A 16,453-nucleotide genomic window follows, 5' to 3' on the forward strand; every position below is an offset into this window, starting at 1 on the left:
ATGCTTTTATTGTCTTTGTTTATGTCTTATCTCACCCAGGGCACAAAGTTGGCCAGGACTGTGACTAGTGTCTCCTCAGAAATATATGTCTCTCTTGCAAACCGTGTTAGTCACGTCCACCATCCTTCTTCTTACTCCGTGGTGCAACTTCATTCTTTCACCAAGTATTTAGAATGACAGTTACATATCACGCGGCGCTGAAAATAAGATGAGAGATTATGTTGGTGACACCTTGCTGAGTCCCTCAATCACTCTGACCCAGAGCCGGTGAGAAATATTAAACCCAGAACGTCTGTATCAACATACTGTGAGGGTGAATTACGTGCTAGACACAACAGAAGTGATAGCAAAGGTTTAGCCCTCACTGCCCTGCATTCATTCACTCTGATGGGTTTAACAACCTTGACTTGCTTGCAGAGGACATACTCTGAATGAGGTACATGTGTGTAAACGGTTGTCCTGTGGTCTAACTGCAGGGTTTTGAAGAACAGAAAGAATATTATGTGAGAGCAGTGTTATAGCTATGCCAATTTCTTAAGGTTAGTGATTGAAAAACGTGCTAGAGATTTCTGTGAACAGCACGTATTTCAGTAAAATGTGTTTATAAAGTGGTCAAATCGGTCACACGTTATTTTAACGTGAGCTTAAATGAATTGGGCCATTGCAGAGCATTTCTATCAGTCATTTTTCTTACATTTTTTAGTGACTTAAGAGACTGTGAATCAGAATCAATCAAGCGCTTCTAGGAGTCATTGAAGAGAGAGACGCCTCATTTGAAAGCGATTAACAGGGAATCACATTAGAGTTAGTGAATAGACCTGTTCTTAACCTTTGTATAACACACTCTCTATGGGACTGTGAACTCATTTCCACTATGAACTAAAACAAAACTTGAATTAAAGGAATTGTTCAGCCAAAGATGTAAATATGTACATATGTTCATGACATCTAGGTGAGTTTGTTTCTTCATCAGAACAGATTTGGGGAAATTTAGCATCCCATCCCTTGCTCACCAGTGGATCCTCTGCAGTGAATGGGTGCCGTCAGAATGAGAGTCCAAACAGCTGATAAAAACCATTACAACAATCTATAAGTAATCTACATCACTCCAGTCCACCAATTAATGTCTTGTAAAAGTGGAAAGCTGCATGTTTGTGAGAAGCAAATCTATTATAAAGTTGTTTTAGTTTTAAACCATCACTTTTTGTCAAAATGTCTACAGTCAATAAAACACTTCCTCCAGTGAAAAAGCCTATCCCAGGTTGTTCTCTCACATCAAAGCCCACAGACATATTTGTTTAGATCTGTTTTAGACTGTTTTTGGTTGTAAACCGTGCTTACTCTGTGCATATTTCTCTCCTGGTTCAGAGAAGATGATTTTTTCACTGGAAAAAACAATGTTATGGATATAGGCCTTGTATTTTAACTCAAAAAAAAAAATTATAATAATAATAATAATATTTGATGGACTGGTGGTTTATTGTGATGTTTTTATCAGCTGTTTGGACTCTCATTCTGACGGCACCCATTTACTGCAGAAGATCCACTGGTGAGCAGGTGATTGAATGCTACATATTTCTACATAATATGTTCTGATGAAGAAACAAACTCATCTACATCTTGGATGGCCTAGGGTTGAATACATTAGTACATCTAGGTGTTTTTACCAGTAATACTGATGCAAAGTTTCTGTCAATACTAGTTTAATATTTTTAGATCTCTAAAATGACCATACCTCACCAGTCCAACAGTGAGCAAAAAGTATTTTTTTCTGTTGACCGTAATCTCTGAGCCTCTTTCTCACCATTTCAACTTTCTGTTTCTCTTCTGTTTTGTCATGCATGCAGTGAGATGTATCAGATTGGAAAGATTGTTTCGAAACCCACTGCTTATCAGCTGTCAGAGCAGAGGGAAAGACAGACAGAGAGTGAGGTGCTGCAGAGGAATGGAGTCTGGGAAAGGAAATGTAAAACTGATTAAATAATTGAAAGCCAGTAAAACATTCCCCAGAGGTGTAGATATGATTACTGATCAGTCTGTCATGACCATTGCCGATTTCTAAAGACTAGTTTTGTCACTTTAAAAGTGCCAATGGCACTTGACCAATCACATTTACAGATGGATTATTATATGGACATAGACAGATGGAGCGACAGACACTTTACTGTTCAAAATTATCATTTTTTTTATTAAGCAAGGATGCATTAAATTGACCAAAATGGTCATTAAAGACATTAATAATATTACAAAATATTTCAGTTTCAAATAAATGCTGTTCTTTTTAGCTTTCTATTCATCAATAATATGAAACAGCATAACTATTTTCAAAATTACTAATAATCAGAAATGTTTCTTGAGCAGCAAAGCAGCATATTTGAATTATTTCTGCAGGACCATGTGACACTGAAGACTTGAGTAATGTTGCTGAAAATTCAGCTTTACATCACAGGAATAAATTAAATTTTAAAGTATATTCAAAGAGAAAACAGTAATTTTAAATTGTAATAATATATCACTATATTATTTTTTTACTGTATATTTAATCAAATAAAGGCCGCCTTTGTGAGCAGAAATAACATATTACTGACTATATAGATGTGGTAAATGTTAGTTGTGTTTTAGCACTATATAAACTTGTTAGCATTAATCAATTTAGTGTTGACAAGTAGTTCATCGCGTTGATAACTCATTATCACCCAAAAATAGCATTTGTTTCCATATGATCAAGCCTATATATACCCGCCATGTTTAAAATGGTTGAATTTCGACAATCTCACTAAGTGACATAATTGTTGTTCTGCGACTCCAGGATTGACTTTCTCTGTGCAATTCCTGTTATGGATGTAGATGTAAAAAAAAAAAAATTACTATTACCCATACTATTAAAGATCAATTTCTGACAATGTCGCCATCAGCTACAGCATCACATCAGATAGTCCACTATAGATACCCTGAAGAACAATCCCACTCATTCTCTGCTAAAGGAGGAGTGTAGTTGGCACAGAAATACTCCATCAAACATCCATCTCGTTTTTGGATGTTCCAACTCATTTTGGTAATGTTTAGCATGAGAATCCAACAGTGTAAATAGGTCAGAATGCATGAAACAACTAAAAACAATAGTGAGAAATGCTATTCTAATGAACCATTTTTCTAAGAAGAGGCTTTACACTAATTTAGAAACACACACATACATACACATACACACACACACACACACACACACACACACACACACACACACACACACACACACACACACACACACACACACACACACACATATATATATATATATATATATATATATATATATATATATATATATATATATATTTAGTTGTACTTCTGTCATGCTTCTGAAAATTATACTAGCGGCATCGCTACATTTAGTTATTCACTCCCCAGCGCTGGATCACTCTCATTTCGTTTGGCTAGAGAGGACGTTTCAGGCAGGCTGGCGCCCTGCTGGGAGTGGAGAGAAGGGGTCTCTCATGCAACTGCCCCCACATCTGTCTCTCCACGTCTCTGTGGGTCTCAGGTGTCTGCTGTGCTGTTTGTGTCTCTGGAGCCTCTATATTACATCACTAGTTTGAAGAACTTTCACCCCTTCAGATCTCTGACCTGCAGAGACTGGTTTCATGCTGGACACTTTAGTATGTGCACGTTGTTTTTGGGCTGCTTTCATCATGTTATTGACTTGTAGGAAAACATTTCACCTGTTTTTTAGTGCATCTCCCAGCTCAGTCGGGAGAGCATCAGACTTGTAATGGAATAGTTGACTCAGAAATCTAAAGTTGCTGAAAATGAACTCACCCTCAGTACATCTAGATCTGGTTGAATTTGTTTGAGTTTGTTTTTCATCAGAACAGATTTGGAGATCACTTGCTAACCAGTGGATCCTTTGTAGTGAATGGGTACCATCAGAATGAGAGTCCAAACAGCTGATAAAAACATCATAATAATCCACACCACTCCAGTCCATCAGTTAACATCTGGTGAAGTGAAAGTTCTTAGTAAGAAAAAATCAATTTGGACTCTCATCCTGACGGCACCCATTCACTGCAGAGGATCCATGATGAGCAAGTGATGTAATACTACATTTCTCCAAACCTTTTGAAGAAACAAACTCATCCGCATCTTATATGGCCTGAGGGTGAGTACATTTTCAGCGACTTTTTTATTTTATTTTTGGGTGAACTATTCATTTAATCTGAATGTTCAAATGGAAGCCTCACAGTTCATAGAATGTAGCTCAGCTTTTAGTGCATGGTGCAAGCAGTGCCATGGTCATGGGTTTAATTTTCAATTGCTTAGGATAAAATGGTCTGCCAAATGCAAAATGTTGGCCCCACCAAATCTCAACAACATCAAGCACATTGAATATTATCTTTCAGTCAGTGTGATGGATTCTCCTTGCTTTGGCAGTGACCAATGAGCTTTTTCTCTAAAGAACTGGCAGGCTGTTGTCCTGCTGGATTCTGATCCAAACTAATTTTCCTCAACAATCACAAAGCCGTATAACAGACATTGTTTGTTATGCATGAGATTTTTCTTCCTGCACTTAAATGACTAATGAAATAAGAAAGTGGAGGCAGAACTGTTTGTAATTATTCAATGTATAATTGAAGTGAATTCATTATATTACAATAGTTTTCGTTTATGCAGCACTCCAGAGATTTTGATAAGCTTCACATTGATTTCCTGCCCAGATGGGTTCCTATGATCCTGAAAAAAAAAAAAAAAAAAAAAAAAAAGCCCTGTAAATATCAGGGATTTCAAAAATAGTCATGGAAATTACATTAAAAAGGTAAAAAAAAAAAAAAAAAAACTTTAGTATGATTTTTTTTTCTAGTTATGCTTAATTAAAATGTCCTGAAAAATCATGCAAATTGGTCAGAAAATGTGCAATGAACAAAATCATTTTGTTTTGAGTCAGTGGATACCAGAGCCAATTGAACCAATGGAAAATACATAAAACTAAGCCTGCAAAGCATACAGAATACATATAAAAAAACACACTTTTTGAAATGGAACATTTTATTGGGCCTTCAGACTATAACTAACCCTACTATAACTAACCCTTCTCACAGGGGTACACACACACACTGTCTTAGTAAGATGACATTAAAATCCTTATTTTTATGTTCAAAGCTCTGAAGATTCAAAACATATAATGCAATGCAATTACAATAATGACTGTGAGATGAACAAATAAATGTTCTTCAAAAGCAAGAAGTAAAGATGTTAAGAAGATGCGAAATTATTTATGGTTAATCAATGGAACAGTCCTGTTAGTGTTCTTGAAATATTACTAACAATATAAAAGTTGTATTTAGGTTTACTTTACAAATCAGTAAAGATTTCACAGCATAAAAAAATGAAGGTAAAGTTGGACATTTGTACAATTATACTAAAAGGCTGTTTACTTGATAAAAAAAGATTAAGAATAAACTATCAATCAGATGACCGAAAGCATGTAGTAGATTGTGTGCAACAGGTTTTTCAGCAAAGTTGGACAATTTAGAGGCCTCAGAAGTTTGTGGATGAAAAATTATATAATAAGCTTTAACCTTTCAGATTAGATGCAGTTGTAATCATTTCATAGTGCAGCATTTGCATGAAAGAAAAAAGTGGTCCTAACTAGATGCCTCTTGTGGTTTTCTTTCTTTCTTTCAACTTTGTGAAGTTTTCAACTAGCTTGTTTGTGCTGTGAACACTGAAATCATTTAAGGAGAGTTGTTTCTTTCAATAAATACTCTGATTGATTTTTACTCAGTGGATGATAAAATAGATTAACAAAGTCCCACAGATTGCTTTGAAAGATAGGGTGGTTGGCAACACCATTGCAACCACTCATTGAGCTTCAGTAAGTTTTGCTAGAGCTAGAACTGGTTTTGTACTGTTTCTACTGTGTTTGGTAATAAAAGCCTTTTCATTTTGCTGTGTAATCCCATATTGAGCGGTTTATTGAATTGGTCATAAACCTGCTTTGCTTGAACCACCAGCAATCTTCCTCCAGACTGATGTCGGTCTCTAAAGGCTCTGTCTTAATGAATGAGAACACAAGCTTCTCATTAAGAAGTTATTTGTTTCTTTTTCACCTGATTTATTCTGTCAGTGTCCTGAAATTGCCTGTAAATGTTCTTATACTTTCACTCTTTCTGTAACAAATAACAAAATTGACTTTGCGCAAATTTAATTTCACTGACTCTCAGAAAGTTTTTGGTTTATGTGACAGTCACCGAAATTATTTTGTTTTATGAGAGAGCGTTTTGAAGTGTTCAGTGAGATCCCAAAATCTCTTGATTTTTAGAGCCATTAAAATATTGCATGTTAATTTATTTACCCGCTAAATCAAAATGATGACAATGTAATAATTACAAACTTCTACAGAGTGTTTGCACAAGTATCAGTTTTGGAGAACTCATGTAGAAGTCAAATCAATCTAGTTTACTTATGCACTGTGACATATTTGGATATTCAGCAATGAAAGATGTCTGGTGGATTTTATGTGTTAGGTGAAAAAAGAAATTTGTATTCTAATAATCTTTGCTTTATGAACTACTTCAAAAGTTACTTTCAATATCGTTGCAGTTTCTCCATCTTTCAATAAGTTTATCAGTCGTTCAGTTCAACAGTTTGTGGATCTTCAGCTCTCTCAGAAACCAGACTCCACCAGCCTGGTTTGAAATAAGTTCGATTTATTTTTGCGATTTCTTGGTGCCTGGATTACTTCACTTTCCTGTCATGTAAGCTCTGGACTGTACACAACTCATTACAAGATAACCTTGGATTGTTGCCACCCTTTAGTCGAGAGGATTTGTATGATCTCAAGGCGAAAGCTTCCACCCAGCACAAACTCAATAGGAAACTAAGCCTGCCATATAGAGCGCTGTCCTAAATATGAAGAACAAGGATCTTCCATCATCTTCTCTAACACAAAGCTGCATTTAAATGCATCTAAATCGCAAGCGTAGCTGTTACCAGATCTTATTTTGGGTGGTGGATGTCTGTGGTTGCTTATCCTTCTTGACAGGTTGATGGGTTTACAGCAATGCCCCCCCCCCCCACACAGAGTACTCTTTACCCGCTGATGTTATGCACCTCCACTCATGATCATGCATCATATGAGAGACTGCTATGCATTTTAGAAATGTGTTCTGACTTCAGGGCTTTTTTTTTCAAACTTGTTTAGGGATATTGTATATATAGGAGTGGGTGATATACAGTAGCTACATTTTTTTTTTCTTTTATTTATTCATATTTTCAGCCAGTGTGTCAGTATATATGCATTTCCTATGACATGGAAAACCAACACATTGATGTAACCAAACAGTGATTGTTACAAATAGATTGAAAATGTTTGTAAGCAAAAATCTTGTTAAAATCTATCTAATGTAGCCATTTTCCCTAATAACTATATTCAAGCCCTATAAACCTATCATTTTCATTTACATGCACCAATTTAATAATATATAATATTATCCACATCAGACATTTGAATAAGTGGCCTATATAATAATAATAATATTGTTTTAATAGGAGTGTGTGATATAGCTCTTTTTTCAGTGCTTGAATCAGTATGTCGATATCTATGCATTTTCTCTTTGACGTGGATTTTTTTTTTTTACATGGGCATATTTTATAATAATAAAAATAATAATAATAATTATTATTATTTATTTACATAAAATGTACTATATGATATAGGCTGCTGAAAAATATATCAATTGAGATTATGTTTTTAAGTAAACTCTAAAGTACAGTTGGCTGTTTCAATGTATGTTTACGATGTCTGAAGAAACAAAACTAAAAAACAAAACAATGTATGTCTTTTTGATAATCAACATCATATGATGTGGTGACTCCCAGTGAAAATGAAAATATTGAACCACCGTCTGATAGAGTAGGAGCTCCTATTAGAAACCAACATTTCAGAGACCTGATTTGATTAGGCTTTACTTCAACAGTTCTCCTCCAACCATACGACTCTATTCTGGTATGTAATGCTCACTTTTCATGATGCCATAAATTCCTAATCTATAAAATCTTGACGTTGAAAACCCTGTTTCACAGAAATATGCCACATTACTGAAGTAAAATGCATGATTCAGAGGAGGTGTAGTATAATGCTAAAGCATCAGACTTTTGGTTGTAGACTCAAAACCCACAGGAGATGATGCATAAAACTCCATAGTGCCCTTGAGCAAAGCACTTAACCCCAGGTTGCTCCAGGGAGATAATAAGTGTGCTTTAAACTTTAGATAAAAGCTTCTGATTGCATGACAAATAATTAAGTAAGTAAATGGAATTACCAGATTGACACTGGCATAACTTATAGAAACAAATAGTAATGCCTGACCAAACATTGCAGTGTTCAAAGCCATTAAAGCATACATTTCATTTACAGATGATTTAAAACACCAAACTTCCAGCACTTCCAGTTTCTACGCAACTGCAGATTTGAACCCAAAACACTCCATCTGATTCATTTTTATGTAACTATTTAATAAATGCTTCAGTGCCGTATAAAGTCTTTAAATGGAACGAAATCATTAAAAGTTAATGAAGAGTCCATTTTGCTGATCGTGCCGCCATACAGCGTTTTATATCATGATAAGCCTCGCTGCTTTTACTGCAACTGCTGACAGTCGCCAACCATTAGTGCACTCTATAATGAATGTTATACGATTATAACAGGGTGAATCTCACAAAACCTATTAAAAAAAATGTTTTGGGGATTTTTCAGTTCAAAAGCAAAATAATAAAATTAGAAATAATATTTAGAAGAAATTGAAGCCTATTGTAAAATGGGAGGTGTTATTAAAATGTTTGTAATTATGAAATATATATATATATATATATATATATATATATATATATATATATATATATATATATATATGTGTGTGTGTGTGTGTGGTAGTAGTATTATTTTCTATACATATGTTCTACTATAAAATATATATGTAATATAGTATATGAATAATTTTTCAATCAAAATGCAAAAGAAAAAAATTATATAAGGTCTGGTGTTCCCCGGGGTTCATTTCTTGGTCCGGTACTGTGTATCCTTTATATGCTGTCTCAAGGGTCTGTTTTTGACTAATATGAGGTCTCTTTTTACCTTTATGCAGATGACACCCGAATTTATATCCCTTTGAAACGTGATAACAAGCAGACCATAAAATCTAATTTGGATTGTTTTAAGCAACTAAAACTTTGGCTTGCAACTAATTTCTTAAGACCTTCATGAAAGTAAAACTGAATTTATTGTGTTTGGCTCAAATGAACACTGTGTGTGCATGATTGTGAATTTGCATCTCTGTCACCTTCTAGTACTAAATGTGTCAGAAACTTGGGCGTCTTGTTTGATGATAAACTAAAATTTGATAAGCAGTTAAGTATCATGGTTAAGTTTTGTGTTTATTTGTAAAGCACTCGACAGCCCGGGCTAAACTAAATAATCAGGAATCCTGTTTAGTATTCAGCCAAGCACTTTACAAGGAGTTCATATTCTTGGATGCAGAGCAGATATGGGTAATCAGGACAAGACTTTTTTTTTAAAAAAGGAAGGGGTGATTGTGCTTTTTCTGTTATCTGCCCTAAACTATGGAATAGTCTCCATTTGAGAGCAGAACTGCCCTGACCTTATCTACTGTTTTATCTTTTTTTATGTTCTTAGTTGTGAACTTTACAAATAATTGAGTATTTCTTATGTTTTTGGATACTTATTTAAAGAACCGTTTTGTAGATGCTCTAACAGTATGAATGTGTGTGTGTGTGTGTGTGTGTGTGTGTGTGTGTGTGTGTGTGTTTGTGTTTGATATGAATAGAATTGTTCACCACCATAAGCCAGCAACAGATTCTCGCACTCATCCTAAATATGTTTGGTTTACTGGCGTGTGATCAGATCCCCGGCTTAGACTGTCACTCTAATGAAGACACCAAAGCATTTCCCACAATGCTGCTGTCAGTGCTGTGAATGCTTTTCTTAATAACGAACCACGAATGGAAAAAAAGACACATATTCATATTCATGCATTTGCTAACACATCCAGAGCACAATCATTTATTTTAATTGCTTTCTTCAGAAAAAATATCTTTCTACTTTTTTGTTGAAAGTGCTTGTTAGAGCAACTATTTCTTCTGTTTCAAAGTATGTCTGATCTATTTAAAAAGTCAATGCTGCCCTTAAAAAAGAAGCTCTGATTAAAAACCTAATGAAGTACCACACAATAGTGCTCACAATGATGTATCAGGTATTTCAATATAAAAAATATATATAAATACTAATATTGAGTAAAATAATTTGGTGATACTTTGCTTAAAAGTAGTTTTAATGCATTGATTATGCTTTGTAATGCATCTTATAATGCATTTGCATGATGACATGACAATTTGGAACTACAGTTACATACATTGTAATAGGCTACTTAACCATTCATTGTTGCACATTTCGTCCCCTTGGAATTAAAATGCTATTTCATGCATACTGAGTTTTTTACACTGTTAAAGAGTTGGATTCCCATGCTAAACATGGACAAAGTTTCAAAAATTTAGTTGTACGTTTGAAGGAGTATTTTTGTTCCAAAACTCTTTGCTCTTTACTCTTTGAAGGAGTATTTTTGTTCCAAAAATACTTGTTCCGGTTGGTCACAAGTTTCGGAAAGTTTTTTCGACATTAGATGGAGCACCTAAGGCACTTCTGCCGGAAGAGCGCATGCTCCCGTATAGCAGAGCAGAGATGAGACATCTACTGATCAGAGCGAGAGCGTCGCGAAATGTCACAAAAGAAGTGTGTTTTTGGTTGCCAGGGCAAGACAACCCTGCACAGATTACCCCCCCCCCCCAAAAAAAAACAGCATTAAGGGACCAGTGGATAGAGTTTATTTTTACAGAGCATCAACGGAGTTGTGCAAGTGTTTGTGTTTGTTCCCTGCATTTCGAAGATGCTTGTTTTACAAACAAGGCCCAGTTTGACGACGGATTTGAACATCGTTTGTTTCTTAAGGATAATGCAATCCCAACGAAAAAGGGTCACGATCGTGTGTTAGAACCTCATGCGGTGAGTAAAACTGCTTCAAATATCTCTGTGTTGTTAACTTAGCTATCGGTTGCTGATGCTGCTCTTGTTAAATTTCAGCCTCTGGATCTAATTCTGGATCATAAATATACGCTGAATCTGACTGTTAGCCATGGTTTGTTTTGGATGTTTTTTTCCTCACGGTAATGTCACAGCTTCCAGACGCTCTCAACACAAAAGCCTACTGGCGCTCGTGATTCTTTAGCTCCGCCCACACGCCACGCCTCCAGCCACTCGCATTTTTCCGGGAAAAATCGGTACAGACTATCTTTCTCTTATAAATATAATAAAACTAAAGAGTTTTTGGAGTTATGAAGGCTGCAGTACTACTCTATAGGTACTCAAGATTAACATGATATTGAGTGAAAACGAGCATTTCACCCCCCCTTTAAGATCAATATCTCAAAACTACTCGGAATGCAGATAGAACCTTATAATTCACCTAATAAAAACACCTGAAAAACAAACCTATACAATTTATAATGCATTTACAATTTGGCTACAATTTCTGAAAATATATGATGCATTACAACATACATTATGTATACATTTAACTATTTTTTAATCAATTTGAACTACACTTTGAAAAATAATTTTTAAATGTTACAAATAAAACAGTTTATTACATTTTACAAAAAGACAATTTCAGTCTTTCTACTTTAATATTTCTTTGTAATTAATTGTAAAATTTACTTCAAATTTCTGAATGATTTTATTCAGTTAAACAAACTAGCTTAGAAACAGAAATGCCAAATAACAAATTAAAGATTAAACATGAAATTCTGAAGTTAAAAAAGACTGAAATTATGCTCTTGTAAAAATACTTCCGTAATTGCTGTTTTATTTGGATACAGGGACACCCTAAAATGCTGTCTAAGTAGGCAGCTTGGTAGGTTTTGGTACAGAGTTTATCATAGAGGAGAGGAAAAATGTCTTAACACGCACTACAAAACTGCATTTGCTGTGCTGTATGCTAGAAACGTGTTCAGTCACATGTGACAGACTATTACACACCTCAAATTCGGTTTAAATTTGAATAGATTAGTTGCACACCCACATTATTGCATTTTTTTCTTTGCCTATACGTCAATATAAACATGCACTAACACCGAGGGTGGGATTAGATTCTCAGTTCGAGCTGCCAACAGCTCATTACCTTAATGAGGTTTTACAGCAGCCAGAGAGACACGTCTTCATATTCGACAATGTCTAATTGTGTTAGTGATGGGCTGACTGTGCAATTGATCTTAGTGATGCTTCTGGGTGGAAGTGAGAAAGCCTTCGGTCATGAATGTTCCTCCCTCACCTTGCAATGTATTCTCATTAAGGTCTCACCTCCAGCTATGTTTAGGCTTGCTAGAAATACAGCATGACTTCATCCCAAAACCTACTCTGAGGTATCTGGCCTTTGAGATGGCATTGATGGATAGCCTGTTGTTTTAGCTAGAATTGCAACCTGGATAGCTATGCAAACTCTCTCACTTAAATGTAGGACCAGCCATTTGACCTTTGCAAACATGACCTGTGGTCGTATGTGATATTAAACCCATATCTGCTCTGCATCCAAGAATATGAACTCCTCGTAAAGTGCTTGGCTGAATACTAAACAGGATTCCTGATTATTTAGTTTAGCCCGGACTGTCGAGTGCAGAATGTTGTGTCATTTTATTGTCGGGTCATTAGTGACCTGTCATTTGTTGTGGATAAAGCAATTTATCTCAGTTTTTTTAATAAGCAACACAATTAAAGTCTTAATGAAACCGCTGTATGACTCACAGATTGCTGTAATCAGTCTTTATTGAAGTTTAAAGAGACACATTCCACCTAAAAAACCTGGTGCATTAATCTATGCATTGTTTTAACAAATGACCTTTAAATCTGCGGATAAAACATTCAAATAGTAGTGCAGATTTATTTATTCATCAAGGGATAAATTATAGAATGCTCTTTGACTGTTTTTCAATATGCCTTGCAGCTAATCTTGCTTGCATGCACTAGTGACCTGGTTTAATTTGGTAGTGTTTGCCAAGTCAAGCATCACTATTGGTATTGTTCATATTTACGCTTGGTGGTTTGAATAAATCCTTAATGTTAAGTTTTTAATCTTTAACTGCTTGTGAAGAGAGAGGTGTAACGTTACTTTTCTGTGGAAGGTTTTGACCTGGGCCTGTACGTAAAATGACAACATAGTGACAAAGTGACGTGACATACAGCCAAGTATGGTGACCCATACTCAGAATTAGTGCTCTGCATTTAACCCATCCAAATTGCAGTGCCAAATTGCAGTGCCAAATTGCAGTGCCTTGCTCAATGGCACCTCAGTAGTGGTGTTGAGACTCGAACCCGCAACCTTAGGGTTAAGAGTCAAACTCTTTAACCACTAGGCCCTGACCTCCCCCTAAAAAAAATAAAAATAAAAAATGGTGCAAACACTAAAGGTGTTTGGAAATTAAAAACATTATATCTCTATATTTTCTAGCATTTTGTCAATAACGATAATTAGACATTATTTTGCTGAGTGTATTATTGTGTCGGTATTTTGATAGGATTACAGTAGGACTGCCATGGATAGCGGACATATTCACCATACTCTGTTTGTTTTTTTCATATCATTCAAACAACAATTATTCTATTATCATAGACAATAAATATCACACAGCCCTAGCAACCACCAAAATGAAACCCCACAAAACACTAGCAACCACCCAGAACACCCAAACAACCAGTTAGCAACCATCCAGAACACATTATAGACATTATGTGTCAGAGAAATCTTTATAATGTTATCTTTGAACTTCCATTTTTGCTGTAGCTCTATTGCATCACCATAGAAGAGAAATTAACTGGTGAAATGGATTTACTTATTGTAGAGTTAACGAAAGTTACCATGTGCATTGTAATGTTCAAAGTTATGTCATAACAAACGTCAGGCCCTGTCCACACGAACGTGGTTATTTTCGCGGTTTGGCCGTTTGTCCACACGCAAACACAGCACCAGAGTACTGAAACCGAACATTTTTGAAAACCACTGCCAGGGTGAATATTTACAAAAACTCTGGTTGCAGTGTTATCAGGTAGACTGCAAAACTGTTTTTGGCTTGCAATGTCAGAGCATGCACTTTTATCTCCACCTACTGGAAACGTTTTTAGGCTTTGATTGGCCAACATGGCATTATGGTAGAGACTATATCGCCACCTGTTGGCTTGGCATGCTCTTGCCTCAGAGATACGTTTGCATTTTCATGTGGAAAGAGTTTTTCTTTTTTAAACGGAAGAAGGAAAAACTCAGTCTATAAAAATATTAGTGTACTGTACGTGTGGACATGGCCTCAATCAACCAAGAAGTTTTTAAAATGAGCAGATCATTCATAAATTAATATGACCTTACCTTCATGCTGTTGAAATAAAAACTTTAAAATCGAAGCAACCACTCAAATAACTCATTAACCACCCAGAAGACCCAATAAATCAGTTAACAACCACGCAGAGCACCCTAGCAGTCACATATATTATCCAGCATAGCAACTCCTTTAGCAACCAAACAGAAGACCAAACTTCAAGAACATCTTATCAACCACCAAGAACTGCAAAGCAACTCCCTTTAACCCGACTAACCAACCCTTAGACCCTATAACATGCATAACACCCTAGAACTACCAAAAATACCCTAGCAAAATTTTAGCAACCACCCAGAGAACTCTAGAAACCACACACACACACACACACACACACACACACACAGGTAAAATCTAATCAAAGGAGGCTCATTTGGGATGGAAAAACCAGATGTAAACCGCAATATTACCACTTGTGAATGAATGGCACAAGACAGACACCAAGGACCACGGTTTCAGCTAGAAATCTTCTTTACTGTGCTATTAAAGAAAAAAAAAAGTCACCAACATCTTGGATGGCCTGAGGGTGAATAAATGAACAGCAAAAGTTCATGTTTGGATGAACTATCCCTTTAATGCCAGGTGTAAATAATAGAGCCTACATGATTCTGCTTCATCACTGTCAACTATCAGTCATGTTTAGACAAGCCTTAAGATCTTCTTTTGAGCAGACTAACGATATTTACTCAGCAGTTCTCATCCGGCTGTCTTTGAGTGCCATCAAATTGATCAGCCAATATAACTTCAATGAGGCAAATGAGGCACTCGTGCAGCACGCAAACTTGTTATGTCAACGTCTCATTAGAGCAAACGATCAAGGCTGATAAATTCTGTCTGTTCTGCGTTTAAACTGTGTGAGGACCGAGCGCCCGTGTCAAATTCATGTATAATTCCAAACTCATTGATTTACACAGTAATTGCTGACTTGATACATCACATCACAAAAGAAACCAGTGTGCGTTTGATTGGCACCCCTTGTAGTGGTAATGGAGACAGAACGGTTGACGGACAAACGCAGTGATGAGGAGACCAAATGAATTAGACAAGCTTTGGACTTCAGCAGGCAGTGAATTATGCAGAAACACAGCGTCTTCACGATATGGCGGCGGCAGCAGCATCAATATTACAGCAAGATTCAAAGTTGTGCCGCCTTTCTTTGCATGAACATTTGGGCGGTGTTATGCAAATCTTCCCACACAGTGATGTAGAGGCGTGTTTAAACAAGGCCTTTTAGGAGGGCATGGTTGAGTCTTAACTTTTATAAAGAATATCTCTTTGGGTTTGGGAATTTAGATTAGCTAATGTTTTGTCGCTGCCATGTTGGGAATTCTTCATTCTTCATCAATGCAACAGTGTATTTTTTATGCATCTTCTTCATCTCATATTTTTCATTGTCAAAATAAAAAAAGATTAACACTGAACTATATAAAATTTAAAAATCTAAAACCTTGCCGTTTTTCTTCTCTGGGTGACACAAAGCTTTCCGTCCTTGACACTCCAAAGCCAGAGTGAGGAGAGGGGCCGAAAACCTCTTTGGACCCCACAGTAGAGAGGTCATGTGCGTGTGCAGTGACATCATTATTTTCAGTGTCTTTGTCACAGTGTGAGAGTGAAATGTGTTTCTCCAGAAGCTCAGTTCCCTCTGTCTCGATCTCTTTCTTTCTCTTTGGCTAAAAACAGCACTGCACGTCCGCTCTGTGCCAGCGGAGGTCAGATCCCTACAGGAGGGTGAAAAGTACAGAGAAGTTACTTTTTCTGCTTCAGTACAAGTTTGAATGTCGGCCAGTTTTAATTTTGCACATAGAGTAACGCACTTAAGGAACCAGTCAGATACGAAAATTCAAATACAAAGTGTTTTATCCCATTTGTTGTTAGGTTGTTGATAGAGCTTAACTTGTTTTAAACCTATTCTTTTAAAGTTGTGTGTGTGTTATTTAAAGCAACAGCTGTGTTGACTGCTGTAATATAA

At 36.1% G+C, this 16,453-nt stretch overlaps 1 pseudogene; it reads left to right on the plus strand.

Moving 5' to 3' along the window:
• Positions 1–208: 208 nt before the first annotated feature.
• LOC113053715 (xin actin-binding repeat-containing protein 2-like) overlaps positions 209–16,453 on the plus strand; it is a 43,842-nt pseudogene continuing 27,597 nt past the window's right edge.

The sequence above is a fragment of the Carassius auratus genome, chromosome 34, assembly GCF_003368295.1.
Source record: "Carassius auratus strain Wakin chromosome 34, ASM336829v1, whole genome shotgun sequence".
NCBI lineage: Eukaryota > Metazoa > Chordata > Actinopteri > Cypriniformes > Cyprinidae > Carassius > Carassius auratus.